This window comes from Toxotes jaculatrix, chromosome 24 (assembly GCF_017976425.1).
Source record: "Toxotes jaculatrix isolate fToxJac2 chromosome 24, fToxJac2.pri, whole genome shotgun sequence".
In the NCBI taxonomy this organism is placed as follows: domain Eukaryota; kingdom Metazoa; phylum Chordata; class Actinopteri; family Toxotidae; genus Toxotes; species Toxotes jaculatrix.
The window spans coordinates 2,052,996-2,066,449 of record NC_054417.1 but is presented as its reverse complement, the minus strand read 5'-3'; the positions used below and the strand labels follow the sequence as shown (position 1 = coordinate 2,066,449).

The 13,454-nt window shown below is 32.0% G+C and overlaps 1 protein-coding gene across 3 annotated transcripts in view; it reads left to right on the top strand.

The window, feature by feature from the left end:
- The window catches only part of s100b (S100 calcium binding protein, beta (neural)), a 614,446-nt gene that overhangs the window by 111,430 nt on the left and 489,562 nt on the right, over positions 1-13,454 (top strand). The gene's annotated exons all lie outside the window — the stretch shown is intronic.

Sequence of the window (13,454 nt, the reverse complement as noted above, 5' to 3'; positions counted from 1 at the left end):
TTTTGATATTTCCTAACTGTTTTGCTGACATATTTCCCAGTGAGGACTGTTGAATGGATTTCACAGGTTTACTCTGCATGAACTGAAACAATAAGACATGCCCCGGGAACCTTTAACATTAATGAAAGTGAAGGAAATTTACTGTGGCCTATTTGAAGCAGGGAACTTTTGCCAAACTGTAGACACTATTTATGAGAGCGGTCACCGCAGGCCCCTCCTTCCACTTAGCCCATTAGTCCCGTGCAATCAGAGTCCAGTTTGAGCCGCACCAAAAATCAGTTGCACCTGCTGCCCCTGGTCAAGGAGAGGGCTCAGCCAGTAGCAGGGCACTGCTGTCAGGTGAAGAACTGTAGTTAAGGCGCGGCTTTCAAGCCGTCTGTTCCCTCCAGGAACGCAGGACGCACCCGGAAAGTTCAGGATGGCCAAGCTCTTTTTCTGTTAAGTGGACCAAACCGACCCTGTTATCTGTCGACAGAGGCCGCCTGCTTGAGCAATGCAAAGCTTGGGTTGATCTGTGACCAGAGGCTAACATGTTGTTTGTGTGCCGGGTTTCCGCTGGACGGAGGGAGGGACCCGGCGGAGCAGCCGACACCATTTGGGAGAAAGCACCGCGATTGTCGTCGCTCATCGTCTTTACCTGAAAAGCTGAAAGCAAGCTTCCTGCACCACCTTTAATGATTTATTTTACAGTAGTATGGATGTGTGTGTGTGGTGAGGTTGGATGTTTCGCAGACTGTGGGCATAGCTGGTTTACATCTGTGTATGCAGCCGTTTTCATGCGTTAATTTACCCACTCAAAAACAGCAGTTGAAATTGCATGAATTTAATCCGAATAAAAAGTGGATGTTCTCTAAATTGCCCCAGCTGAAATCATTTTGCTGTCTGAAGCCTATAGTTGTGATGAATGGAGGTTGATGAAGTGCTGCTGTCACTTACAAGGCACTTTCCATGATTACCAAATGAGCAATGATTATTAAAAATATCTAGATTCACTGACACACCGACCACAAGGTAAACATAATATATTATTTTGTGCCACATACTGTACATTGAGTTATTAAATGAGCACTTAGCATCTAGAGCTGAAATAAATTAATGCTGTATGCTTTTTTCACAGATCAAGTTCGACTTCGTTTCAGAACATAAATATATGCCGTTCACATCAGCTGACACGTAACTGGCACCAACAACAAAACATATGGGCGTTGCAAAGAGAAGTGACGTATTCCTACGTCATTCTATATATAGTGAGAAAAAATCGCGGCTCTCCCTTTATGGGTGCTCCTGGAGGCGCACATGCGTGCCAGGTAAGAGCCGGGCCTACCTGCCATCCTGTGTTTTTATGTTTGTTTTGATGCATCCAAGTGCTTGTTTCTATGAAGATATCGCTGTTAATGTATCCTGGTGTTTAATGGTTTAATAAATCTGTTGTTTGTTCTGTTTTAAGAAGCAGGTAAGGAATACAACAGGTGTTTCAGCCAGAAAGTGGGCTGTCCATGTGGTGAGTCTGCGGCCTTGTTTGTTTTTTGCTGTCAAACATTTGGGCAATTTTTTCCTCTTCTTTCGGCCATAGATTTGAGTGTGTTACTGCATTTTTTGTAAGAAATTCTCTTTATTGACAGATTTTAAATTTCAAAATGTATCTTCTAGATCAATAGAAATTGTGAAATAAATTTACTACCATTTAATTAATTTCTACTATTTTGTTTTGCATAAATTTCTCATAAAATGGTCATAGTATAGTAAGGCATCAAAACGTCATAAAAATGGTCATAGTATAGTAAGGCGTCAAAATCGGCCAAAAAATGTCATACTTTTTTTTTTTACCTCAAAATGTCATAAAAAACGTCATAGTATAGTATGGCGTTTTTTTTTCGGGCAAAAAAAGTCAAAAATTTTTTTGACCTCAAAATGTCATAAAAAACGTCATAGTATAGTAAGGCGTTTTTTTCGGGCAAAAAAAGTCAAAAAATTTTTTGACCTCAAAATGTCATAAAAAACGTCATAGTATAGTAAGGCGTTTTTTTTCGAGCAAAAAAAGTCAAAAATTTTTTTGACCTCAAAATGTCATAGTATAGTAGGGCGTCAAAATCAGCCAAAAAAAGTCAAATTTTTTTTTTACCTCAAAATGTCATAAAAAACGTCATAGTATAGTAAGGCGTTTTTTTCGAGCAAAAAAAGTCAAAAATTTTTTGACCTCAAAATGTCATAAAAAACGTCATAGTATAGTATGGCGTTTTTTTCGGGCAAAAAAAGTCAAAATTTTTTTTGAACTGAAACTGTCATAAAAAACGTCATAGTATAGTAAGGCGTTTTTTTCGGGCAAAAAAAAGTCAAAATTTTTTTTGACCTCAAAATGTCATAAAAAACGTCATAGTATAGTAAGGCTTCAAAATCGGCCAAAAAAAGTCAAAAATTTTTTTGACCTCAAAATGTCATAAAAACGTCATAGTATAGTATGCCGTTTTTTTTCGGGTAAAAAAAGTCAAAAAAATTTTTGACCTCAAAATGTCATAAAAAACGTCATAGTATAGTATGCCGTTTTTTTCGGGCAAAAAAAGTCAAAATTTTTTTTGACCTCAAAATGTCATAAAAAATGTCATAGTATAGTAAGGCGTCAAAATCGGCCAAAAAAAGTCAAAAATTTTTTTGACCTCAAAATGTCATAAAAACGTCATAGTATAGCAAGGCGTCAATATCGGCCAAAAAAAGTCAAAAATTTTTTTCGGCCTCAAAATTTCATAAAAAACGTCATAGTATAGTATTGCGTTTTTTTCGGGCAAAAAAAGTCAAAAATTTTTTTTTACCTCAAAATGTCATAAAAAACGTCATAGTATAGTATTGCGTTTTTTTCGGGCAAAAAAAGTCAAAAGATTTTTTGACCTCAAAATGTCATAAAAACGTCATAGTATAGTAAGGCGTTTTTTTCGGGCAAAAAAACTCAAACTTTTTTTCGGCCTCAAAATGTCATAAAAAACGTCATAGTATAGTATGCCGTTTTTTTCGGGCAAAAAAAGTCAAAAAATTTTTTGACCTCAAAATGTCATAGTATAGTAAGGCGTCAAAATCAGCCAAAAAAAAGTCAATTTTTTTTTTGACCTCAAAATGTCATAAAAAACGTCATAGTATAGTAAGGCGTTCTTTTCGGGCAAAAAAAGTCAAACTTTTTTTTGACCTCAAAATGTCATAAAAAACGTCATAGTATAGTAAGGCGTTTTTTTCGGGCAAAAAAAGTCAAAATTTTTTCGACCTCAAAATGTCATAAAAAACGTCATAGTATAGTATGCCGTTTTTTTCGGGCAAAAAAAGTCAAAATTTTTTTCGACCTCAAAATGTCATAAAAAAAACGTCATAGTATAGTATGCTGTTTTTTTCGGGCAAAAAAAGTCAAAATTTTTTTTTACCTCAAACTGTCATAAAAAACGTCATAGTATAGTATGCCGTTTTTTTCGGGCAAAAAAAGTCAAAATTTTTTTTGACCTCAAAATGTCATAAAAACGTCATAGTATAGTATGGCGTCGAAATAGGGCAAAAAAAGTCAAAATTTTTTTCGACCTCAAAATTTCATAAAAAACGTCATAGTATAGTAAGGCGTTTTTTTCGGGCAAAAAAAGTCAAAATTTTTTTCGACCTCAAAATGTCATAAAAAACGTCATAGTATAGTATGCCGTTTTTTTCAGGCAAAAAAAGTCAAAATTTTTTTCGGCCTCAAAATGTCATAAAAGACGTCATAGTATAGTAAGGCGTTGAAATAGGGCAAAAAAAGTCAAATTTTTTTCGACCTCAAAATGTCATAAAAAACGTCATAGTATAGTATGCCGTTTTTTTCGGGCAAAAAAAGTCAAAATTTTTTTCGGCCTCAAAATTTCATAAAAAACGTCATAGTATAGTATGCCGTTTTTTTCGGGCAAAAAAAGTCAAAATTTTTTTCGGCCTCAAAATTTCATAAAAAACGTCATAGTATAGTATGCCGTTTTTTTCGAGTAAGAAAAGTCAAAATTTTTTCGGCCTCAAAATGTCATAAAAACGTCATAGTATAGTATGCCGTTTTTTTCGGGCAAAAAAAGTCAGAATTTTTTTCGGCCTCAAAATGTCATAAAAAACGTCATAGTATAGTATGCCGTTTTTTTCGGGCAAAAAAAGTCAAAATTTTTTTCGGCCTCAAAATGTCATAAAAGACGTCATAGTATAGTAAGGCGTTGAAATAGGGCAAAAAAGGTCAAATTTTTTTTCGACCTCAAAATGTCATAAAAAACGTCATAGTATAGTATGCCGTTTTTTTCGGGCAAAAAAAGTCAAAATTTTTTTCGGCCTCAAAATTTCATAAAAAACGTCATAGTATAGTATGCCGTTTTTTTCGGGCAAAAAAAGTCAAAATTTTTTTCGGCCTCAAAATTTCATAAAAAACGTCATAGTATAGTATGCCGTTTTTTTCGAGTAAAAAAAGTCAAAATTTTTTTCGGCCTCAAAATGTCATAAAAAACGTCATAGTATAGTATGCCGCTTTTTTCGGGCAAAAAAAGTCAAAATTTTTTTCGGCCTCAAAATGTCATAAAAACGTCATAGTATAGTATGGCGTCGAAATAGGGCAAAAAAAAGTCAAAATTTTTTTCAACCTCAAAATGTCATAAAAAACGTCATAGTATAGTAAGGCGTCGAAATAGGGCAAAAAAAGTCAAAATTTTTTTCGGCCTCAAAATGTCATAAAAAACGTCATAGTATAGTAAGGCGTTTTTTTCGGGCAAAAAAAGTCAAAAATTTTTTTTTGACCTCAAAATGTCATAAAAAACGTCTTAGTATAGTATGCCGTTTTTTTCGGGCAAAAAAAGTCAAACATTTTTTTGACCTCAAAATGTCATAAAAAACGTCATAGTATAGTAAGGCGTCAAAATCGGCCAAAAAAAGTCAAAATTTTTTTCGACCTCAAAATGTCATAAAAAACGTCATAGTATAGTATGCCGTTTTTTTCGGGCAAAAAAAGTCAAAATTTTTTTCGGCCTCAAAATGTCATAAAAACGTCATAGTATAGTATGGCGTCGAAATAGGGCAAAAAAAAGTCAAAATTTTTTTCAACCTCAAAATTTCATAAAAAACGTCATAGTATAGTAAGGCGTCGAAATAGGGCAAAAAAAGTCAAAATTTTTTTCGGCCTCAAAATGTCATAAAAAACGTCATAGTATAGTAAGGCGTTTTTTTCGGGCAAAAAAAGTCAAAAATTTTTTTTTGACCTCAAAATGTCATAAAAAACGTCTTAGTATAGTAAGGCGTTTTTTTCGGGCAAAAAAAGTCAAACATTTTTTTGACCTCAAAATGTCATAAAAAACGTCATAGTATAGTAAGGCGTCAAAATCGGCCAAAAAAAGTCAAAATTTTTTTCGACCTCAAAATGTCATAAAAAACGTCATAGTATAGTATGCCGTTTTTTTCGGGCAAAAAAAGTCAAAATTTTTTTCGGCCTCAAAATGTCATAAAAAACGTCATAGTATAGTATGACGTTTTTTTCAGGCAAAAAAAAGTCAAAATTTTTTTCGGCCTCAAAATTTCATAAAAAACGTCATAGTATAGTAAGGCGTCAAAATCGGCCAAAAAAAGTCAAAAAAATTTTCGGCCTCAAAATGTCATAAAAAACATCATAGTATAGTATGCCGTTTTTTTCGGACAAAAAAAGTCAAAATTTTTTTCGACCTCAAAATGTCATAAAAAACGTCATAGTATGGCATTGCATTTTTTTCGTGCAAAAAAAGTCAATTTTTTTCGACCTCAAAATGTCATAAAAAACGTCATAGTATAGTATGCCGTTTTTTTCGGGCAAAAAAAGTCAAAATTTTTTTCGGCCTCAAAATGTCATAAAAAATGTCATAGTATAGTATGACGTTTTTTTCGGGCAAAAAAAAGTCAAAATTTTTTTCGGCCTCAAAATTTCATAAAAAACGTCATAGTATAGTATGCCGTTTTTTTCGGGCAAAAAAAGTCAAAATTTTTTTCGGCCTCAAAATGTCATAAAAACGTCATAGTATAGTATTGCGGTTTTTTTGGGCAGAAAAAGTCAAAAATTTTTTCGGCCTCAAAATGTCATAAAAAACGTCATAGTATAGTAAGGCGTTTTTTTCGGGCAAAAAAAGTCAAAAATTTTTTTTTGACCTCAAAATGTCATAAAAAACGTCTTAGTATAGTATGCCGTTTTTTTCGGGCAAAAAAAGTCAAACATTTTTTTGACCTCAAAATGTCATAAAAAACGTCATAGTATAGTAAGGCGTCAAAATCGGCCAAAAAAAGTCAAAATTTTTTTCGACCTCAAAATGTCATAAAAAACGTCATAGTATAGTAAGGCGTCGAAATAGGGCAAAAAAAGTCAAAAATTTTTTCGGCCTCAAAATGTCATAAAAAACGTCATAGTATAGTAAGGCGTTTTTTTCGGGCAAAAAAAGTCAAAAATTTTTTTTTGACCTCAAAATGTCATAAAAAACGTCTTAGTATAGTAAGGCGTTTTTTTCGGGCAAAAAAAGTCAAACATTTTTTTGACCTCAAAATGTCATAAAAAACGTCATAGTATAGTAAGGCGTCAAAATCGGCCAAAAAAAGTCAAAATTTTTTTCGACCTCAAAATGTCATAAAAAACGTCATAGTATAGTATGCCGTTTTTTTCGGGCAAAAAAAGTCAAAATTTTTTTCGGCCTCAAAATGTCATAAAAAACGTCATAGTATAGTATGACGTTTTTTTCGGGCAAAAAAAAGTCAAAATTTTTTTCGGCCTCAAAATTTCATAAAAAACGTCATAGTATAGTATGCCGTTTTTTTCGGGCAAAAAAAGTCAAAATTTTTTTCGGCCTCAAAATGTCATAAAAACGTCATAGTATAGTATTGCGTTTTTTTTTGGGCAGAAAAAGTCAAAATTTTTTTCGGCCTCAAAATTTCATAAAAAACGTCATAGTATAGTATTGCGTTTTTTTCTGGCCAGAAAAAGTCAAAAATTTTTTCGACCTCAAAATGTCATAAAAAACGTCATAGTATAGTATGCCGTTTTTTTCGTGCAAAAAAAGTCAAAATTTTTTTCGACCTCAAAATGTCATAAAAAACGTCATAGTATAGTATGGCGTCGAAATAGGGCAAAAAAAGTCAAAAATTTTTTCGGCCTCAAAATGTCATAAAAACGTCATAGTATAGTAAGGCGTCGAAATAGGGCAAAAAAAGTCAAAAATTTTTTCGGCCTCAAAATGTCATAAAAAACGTCATAGTATAGTATTGCGTTTTTTTCGGGCAGAAAAAGTCAAAATTTTTTTCGGCCTCAAAATGTCATAAAAAACGTCATAGTATAGTATGCCCTTTTTTTCGGGCAAAAAAAGTCAAAATTTTTTTCGACCTCAAAATGTCATAAAAACGTCATAGTATAGTATGGCGTCGAAATAGGGCAAAAAAAGTCAAAATTTTTTTCGGCCTCAAAATGTCATAAAAAACGTCATAGTATAGTATGCCGTTTTTTTCGGGCAAAAAAAGTCAAAATTTTTTTCGGCCTCAAAATTTCTTAAAAAACGTCATAGTATAGTATGCCGTTTTTTTCGGGCAAAAAAAGTCAAAAATTTTTTCGGCCTCAAAATTTCTTAAAAAACGTCATAGTATAGTATGCCGTTTTTTTCGGGCAAAAAAAGTCAAAATTTTTTTCGGCCTCAAAATGTCATAAAAACATCATAGTATAGTAAGGCGTTGAAATAGGGCAAAAAAAGTCAAAAATTTTTTCGGCCTCAAAATGTCATAAAAAACGTCATAGTATGGCATTGCATTTTTTTCGTGCAAAAAAAGTCAATTTTTTTCGACCTCAAAATGTCATAAAAAACGTCATAGTATAGTATGCCGTTTTTTTCGGGCAAAAAAAGTCAAAATTTTTTTCGGCCTCAAAATGTCATAAAAAATGTCATAGTATAGTATGACGTTTTTTTCGGGCAAAAAAAAGTCAAAATTTTTTTCGGCCTCAAAATTTCATAAAAAACGTCATAGTATAGTATGCCGTTTTTTTCGGGCAAAAAAAGTCAAAATTTTTTTCGGCCTCAAAATGTCATAAAAACGTCATAGTATAGTATTGCGGTTTTTTTGGGCAGAAAAAGTCAAAAATTTTTTCGGCCTCAAAATGTCATAAAAAACGTCATAGTATAGTAAGGCGTTTTTTTCGGGCAAAAAAAGTCAAAAATTTTTTTTTGACCTCAAAATGTCATAAAAAACGTCTTAGTATAGTATGCCGTTTTTTTCGTGCAAAAAAAGTCAAACATTTTTTTGACCTCAAAATGTCATAAAAAACGTCATAGTATAGTAAGGCGTCAAAATCGGCCAAAAAAAGTCAAAATTTTTTTCGACCTCAAAATGTCATAAAAAACGTCATAGTATAGTATGCCGTTTTTTTCGGGCAAAAAAAGTCAAAATTTTTTTCGGCCTCAAAATGTCATAAAAACGTCATAGTATAGTATGGCGTCGAAATAGGGCAAAAAAAAGTCAAAATTTTTTTCAACCTCAAAATGTCATAAAAAACGTCATAGTATAGTAAGGCGTCGAAATAGGGCAAAAAAAGTCAAAATTTTTTTCGGCCTCAAAATGTCATAAAAAACGTCATAGTATAGTAAGGCGTTTTTTTCGGGCAAAAAAAGTCAAAATTTTTTTCGGCCTCAAAATGTCATAAAAAATGTCATAGTATAGTATGACGTTTTTTTCGGGCAAAAAAAAGTCAAAATTTTTTTCGGCCTCAAAATTTCATAAAAAACGTCATAGTATAGTATGCCGTTTTTTTCGGGCAAAAAAAGTCAAAATTTTTTTCGGCCTCAAAATGTCATAAAAACGTCATAGTATAGTATTGCGGTTTTTTTGGGCAGAAAAAGTCAAAAATTTTTTCGGCCTCAAAATGTCATAAAAAACGTCATAGTATAGTAAGGCGTTTTTTTCGGGCAAAAAAAGTCTAAATTTTTTTTTGACCTCAAAATGTCATAAAAAACGTCTTAGTATAGTATGCCGTTTTTTTCGTGCAAAAAAAGTCAAACATTTTTTTGACCTCAAAATGTCATAAAAAACGTCATAGTATAGTAAGGCGTCAAAATCGGCCAAAAAAAGTCAAAATTTTTTTCGACCTCAAAATGTCATAAAAAACGTCATAGTATAGTATGCCGTTTTTTTCGGGCAAAAAAAGTCAAAATTTTTTTCGGCCTCAAAATGTCATAAAAACGTCATAGTATAGTATGGCGTCGAAATAGGGCAAAAAAAAGTCAAAATTTTTTTCAACCTCAAAATGTCATAAAAAACGTCATAGTATAGTATGCCGTTTTTTTCGGGCAAAAAAAGTCAAAATTTTTTTCGGCCTCAAAATGTCATAAAAACGTCATAGTATAGTATTGCGGTTTTTTTGGGCAGAAAAAGTCAAAAATTTTTTCGGCCTCAAAATGTCATAAAAAACGTCATAGTATAGTAAGGCGTTTTTTTCGGGCAAAAAAAGTCAAAAATTTTTTTTTGACCTCAAAATGTCATAAAAAACGTCTTAGTATAGTATGCCGTTTTTTTCGTGCAAAAAAAGTCAAACATTTTTTTGACCTCAAAATGTCATAAAAAACGTCATAGTATAGTAAGGCGTCAAAATCGGCCAAAAAAAGTCAAAATTTTTTTCGACCTCAAAATGTCATAAAAAACGTCATAGTATAGTATGCCGTTTTTTTCGGGCAAAAAAAGTCAAAATTTTTTTCGGCCTCAAAATGTCATAAAAACGTCATAGTATAGTATGGCGTCGAAATAGGGCAAAAAAAAGTCAAAATTTTTTTCAACCTCAAAATGTCATAAAAAACGTCATAGTATAGTAAGGCGTCGAAATAGGGCAAAAAAAGTCAAAATTTTTTTCGGCCTCAAAATGTCATAAAAAACGTCATAGTATAGTAAGGCGTTTTTTTCGGGCAAAAAAAGTCAAAATTTTTTTCGGCCTCAAAATGTCATAAAAAATGTCATAGTATAGTATGACGTTTTTTTCGGGCAAAAAAAAGTCAAAATTTTTTTCGGCCTCAAAATTTCATAAAAAACGTCATAGTATAGTATGCCGTTTTTTTCGGGCAAAAAAAGTCAAAATTTTTTTCGGCCTCAAAATGTCATAAAAACGTCATAGTATAGTATTGCGGTTTTTTTGGGCAGAAAAAGTCAAAAATTTTTTCGGCCTCAAAATGTCATAAAAAACGTCATAGTATAGTAAGGCGTTTTTTTCGGGCAAAAAAAGTCTAAATTTTTTTTTGACCTCAAAATGTCATAAAAAACGTCTTAGTATAGTATGCCGTTTTTTTCGTGCAAAAAAAGTCAAACATTTTTTTGACCTCAAAATGTCATAAAAAACGTCATAGTATAGTAAGGCGTCAAAATCGGCCAAAAAAAGTCAAAATTTTTTTCGACCTCAAAATGTCATAAAAAACGTCATAGTATAGTATGCCGTTTTTTTCGGGCAAAAAAAGTCAAAATTTTTTTCGGCCTCAAAATGTCATAAAAACGTCATAGTATAGTATGGCGTCGAAATAGGGCAAAAAAAAGTCAAAATTTTTTTCAACCTCAAAATGTCATAAAAAACGTCATAGTATAGTAAGGCGTCGAAATAGGGCAAAAAAAGTCAAAATTTTTTTCGGCCTCAAAATGTCATAAAAAACGTCATAGTATAGTAAGGCGTTTTTTTCGGGCAAAAAAAGTCAAAAATTTTTTTTTGACCTCAAAATGTCATAAAAAACGTCTTAGTATAGTAAGGCGTTTTTTTCGGGCAAAAAAAGTCAAACATTTTTTTGACCTCAAAATGTCATAAAAAACGTCATAGTATAGTAAGGCGTCAAAATCGGCCAAAAAAAGTCAAAATTTTTTTCGACCTCAAAATGTCATAAAAAACGTCATAGTATAGTATTGCGTTTTTTTTTGGGCAGAAAAAGTCAAAATTTTTTTCGGCCTCAAAATTTCATAAAAAACGTCATAGTATAGTATTGCGTTTTTTTCTGGCCAGAAAAAGTCAAAAATTTTTTCGACCTCAAAATGTCATAAAAAACGTCATAGTATAGTATGCCGTTTTTTTCGTGCAAAAAAAGTCAAAATTTTTTTCGACCTCAAAATGTCATAAAAAACGTCATAGTATAGTATGGCGTCGAAATAGGGCAAAAAAAGTCAAAAATTTTTTCGGCCTCAAAATGTCATAAAAACGTCATAGTATAGTAAGGCGTCGAAATAGGGCAAAAAAAGTCAAAAATTTTTTCGGCCTCAAAATGTCATAAAAAACGTCATAGTATAGTATTGCGTTTTTTTCGTGCAAAAAAAGTCAAAATTTTTTTCGGCCTCAAAATGTCATAAAAACGTCATAGTATAGTAAGGCGTCGAAATAGGGCAAAAAAAGTCAAAAATTTTTTCGGCCTCAAAATGTCATAAAAAACGTCATAGTATAGTATGCCGTTTTTTTCGGGCAGAAAAAGTCAAAAATTTTTTCGGCCTCAAAATGTCATAAAAAACGTCGTAGTATGGTATTGCGTTTTTTTCGGGCAAAAAAAGTCCAAATTTTTTTCGACCTCAAAATGTCATAAAAAACGTCATAGTATAGTATTGCGTTTTTTTCGGGCAGAAAAAGTCAAAATTTTTTTCGACCTCAAAATGTCATAAAAAACGTCATAGTATAGTATGCCGTTTTTTTCGGGCAAAAAAAGTCAAAATTTTTTTCGGCCTCAAAATGTCATAAAAAACGTCATAGTATAGTATGCCGTTTTTTTCGGGCAAAAAAAGTCAAAATTTTTTTCGGCCTCAAAATGTCATAAAAACGTCATAGTATAGTATGGCGTCGAAATAGGGCAAAAAAAGTCAAAATTTTTTTCGGCCTCAAAATGTCATAAAAACGTCATAGTATAGTAAGGCGTCGAAATAGGGCAAAAAAAGTCAAAAATTTTTTCGGCCTCAAAATGTCATAAAAAACGTCATAGTATAGTATTGCGTTTTTTTCGGGCAGAAAAAGTCAAATTTTTTTTTCGGCCTCAAAATGTCATAAAAAACGTCATAGTATAGTATGCCGTTTTTTTCGGGCAAAAAAAGTCAAAATTTTTTTCGGCCTCAAAATGTCATAAAAAACGTCATAGTATAGTATGCCGTTTTTTTCGGGCAAAAAAAGTCAAAATTTTTTTCGGCCTCAAAATGTCATAAAAAACGTCATAGTATAGTATGCCGTTTTTTTTCGGCAAAAACAGTCAAAATTTTTTTCGGCCTCAAAATTTCTTAAAAAACGTCATAGTATAGTATGCCGTTTTTTTCGGGCAAAAAAAGTCAAAATTTTTTTCAGCCTCAAAATGTCATAAAAACGTCATAGTATAGTATGGCGTCGAAATAGGGCAAAAAAAAGTCAAAATTTTTTTCAACCTCAAAATTTCATAAAAAACGTCATAGTATAGTAAGGCGTCGAAATAGGGCAAAAAAAGTCAAAATATTTTTTCGGCCTCAAAATGTCATAAAAAACGTCATAGTATAGTAAGGCGTTTTTTTCGGGCAAAAAAAGTCAAAAAATTTTTTTTGACCTCAAAATGTTATAAAAACGTCTTAGTATAGTAAGGCGTTTTTTTCGGGCAAAAAAAGTCAAACATTTTTTTGACCTCAAAATGTCATAAAAAACGTCATAGTATAGTAAGGCGTCAAAATCGGCCAAAAAAAGTCAAAATTTTTTTCGACCTCAAAATGTCATAAAAAACGTCATAGTATAGTATGCCGTTTTTTTCGGGCAAAAAAAGTCAAAATTTTTTTCGGCCTCAAAATGTCATAAAAAACGTCATAGTATAGTATGACGTTTTTTTCAGGCAAAAAAAAGTCAAAATTTTTTTCGGCCTCAAAATTTCATAAAAAACGTCATAGTATAGTATGCCGTTTTTTTCGGGCAAAAAAAGTCAAAATTTTTTTCGGCCTCAAAATTTCATAAAAAAACGTCATAGTATAGTATGCCGTTTTTTTCGGGCAAAAAAAGTCAAAATTTTTTTCAGCCTCAAAATGTCATAAAAACGTCATAGTATAGTATGGCGTCGAAATAGGGCAAAAAAAAGTCAAAATTTTTTTCAACCTCAAAATTTCATAAAAAACGTCATAGTATAGTAAGGCGTCGAAATAGGGCAAAAAAAGTCAAAATATTTTTTCGGCCTCAAAATGTCATAAAAAACGTCATAGTATAGTAAGGCGTTTTTTTCGGGCAAAAAAAGTCAAAAAATTTTTTTTGACCTCAAAATGTTATAAAAACGTCTTAGTATAGTAAGGCGTTTTTTTCGGGCAAAAAAAGTCAAACATTTTTTTGACCTCAAAATGTCATAAAAAACGTCATAGTATAGTAAGGCGTCAAAATCGGCCAAAAAAAGTCAAAATTTTTTTCGACCTCAAAATGTCATAAAAAACGTCATAGTATAGTATGCCGTTTTTTTCGGGCAAAAAAAGTCAAAATTTTTTTCGGCCTCAAA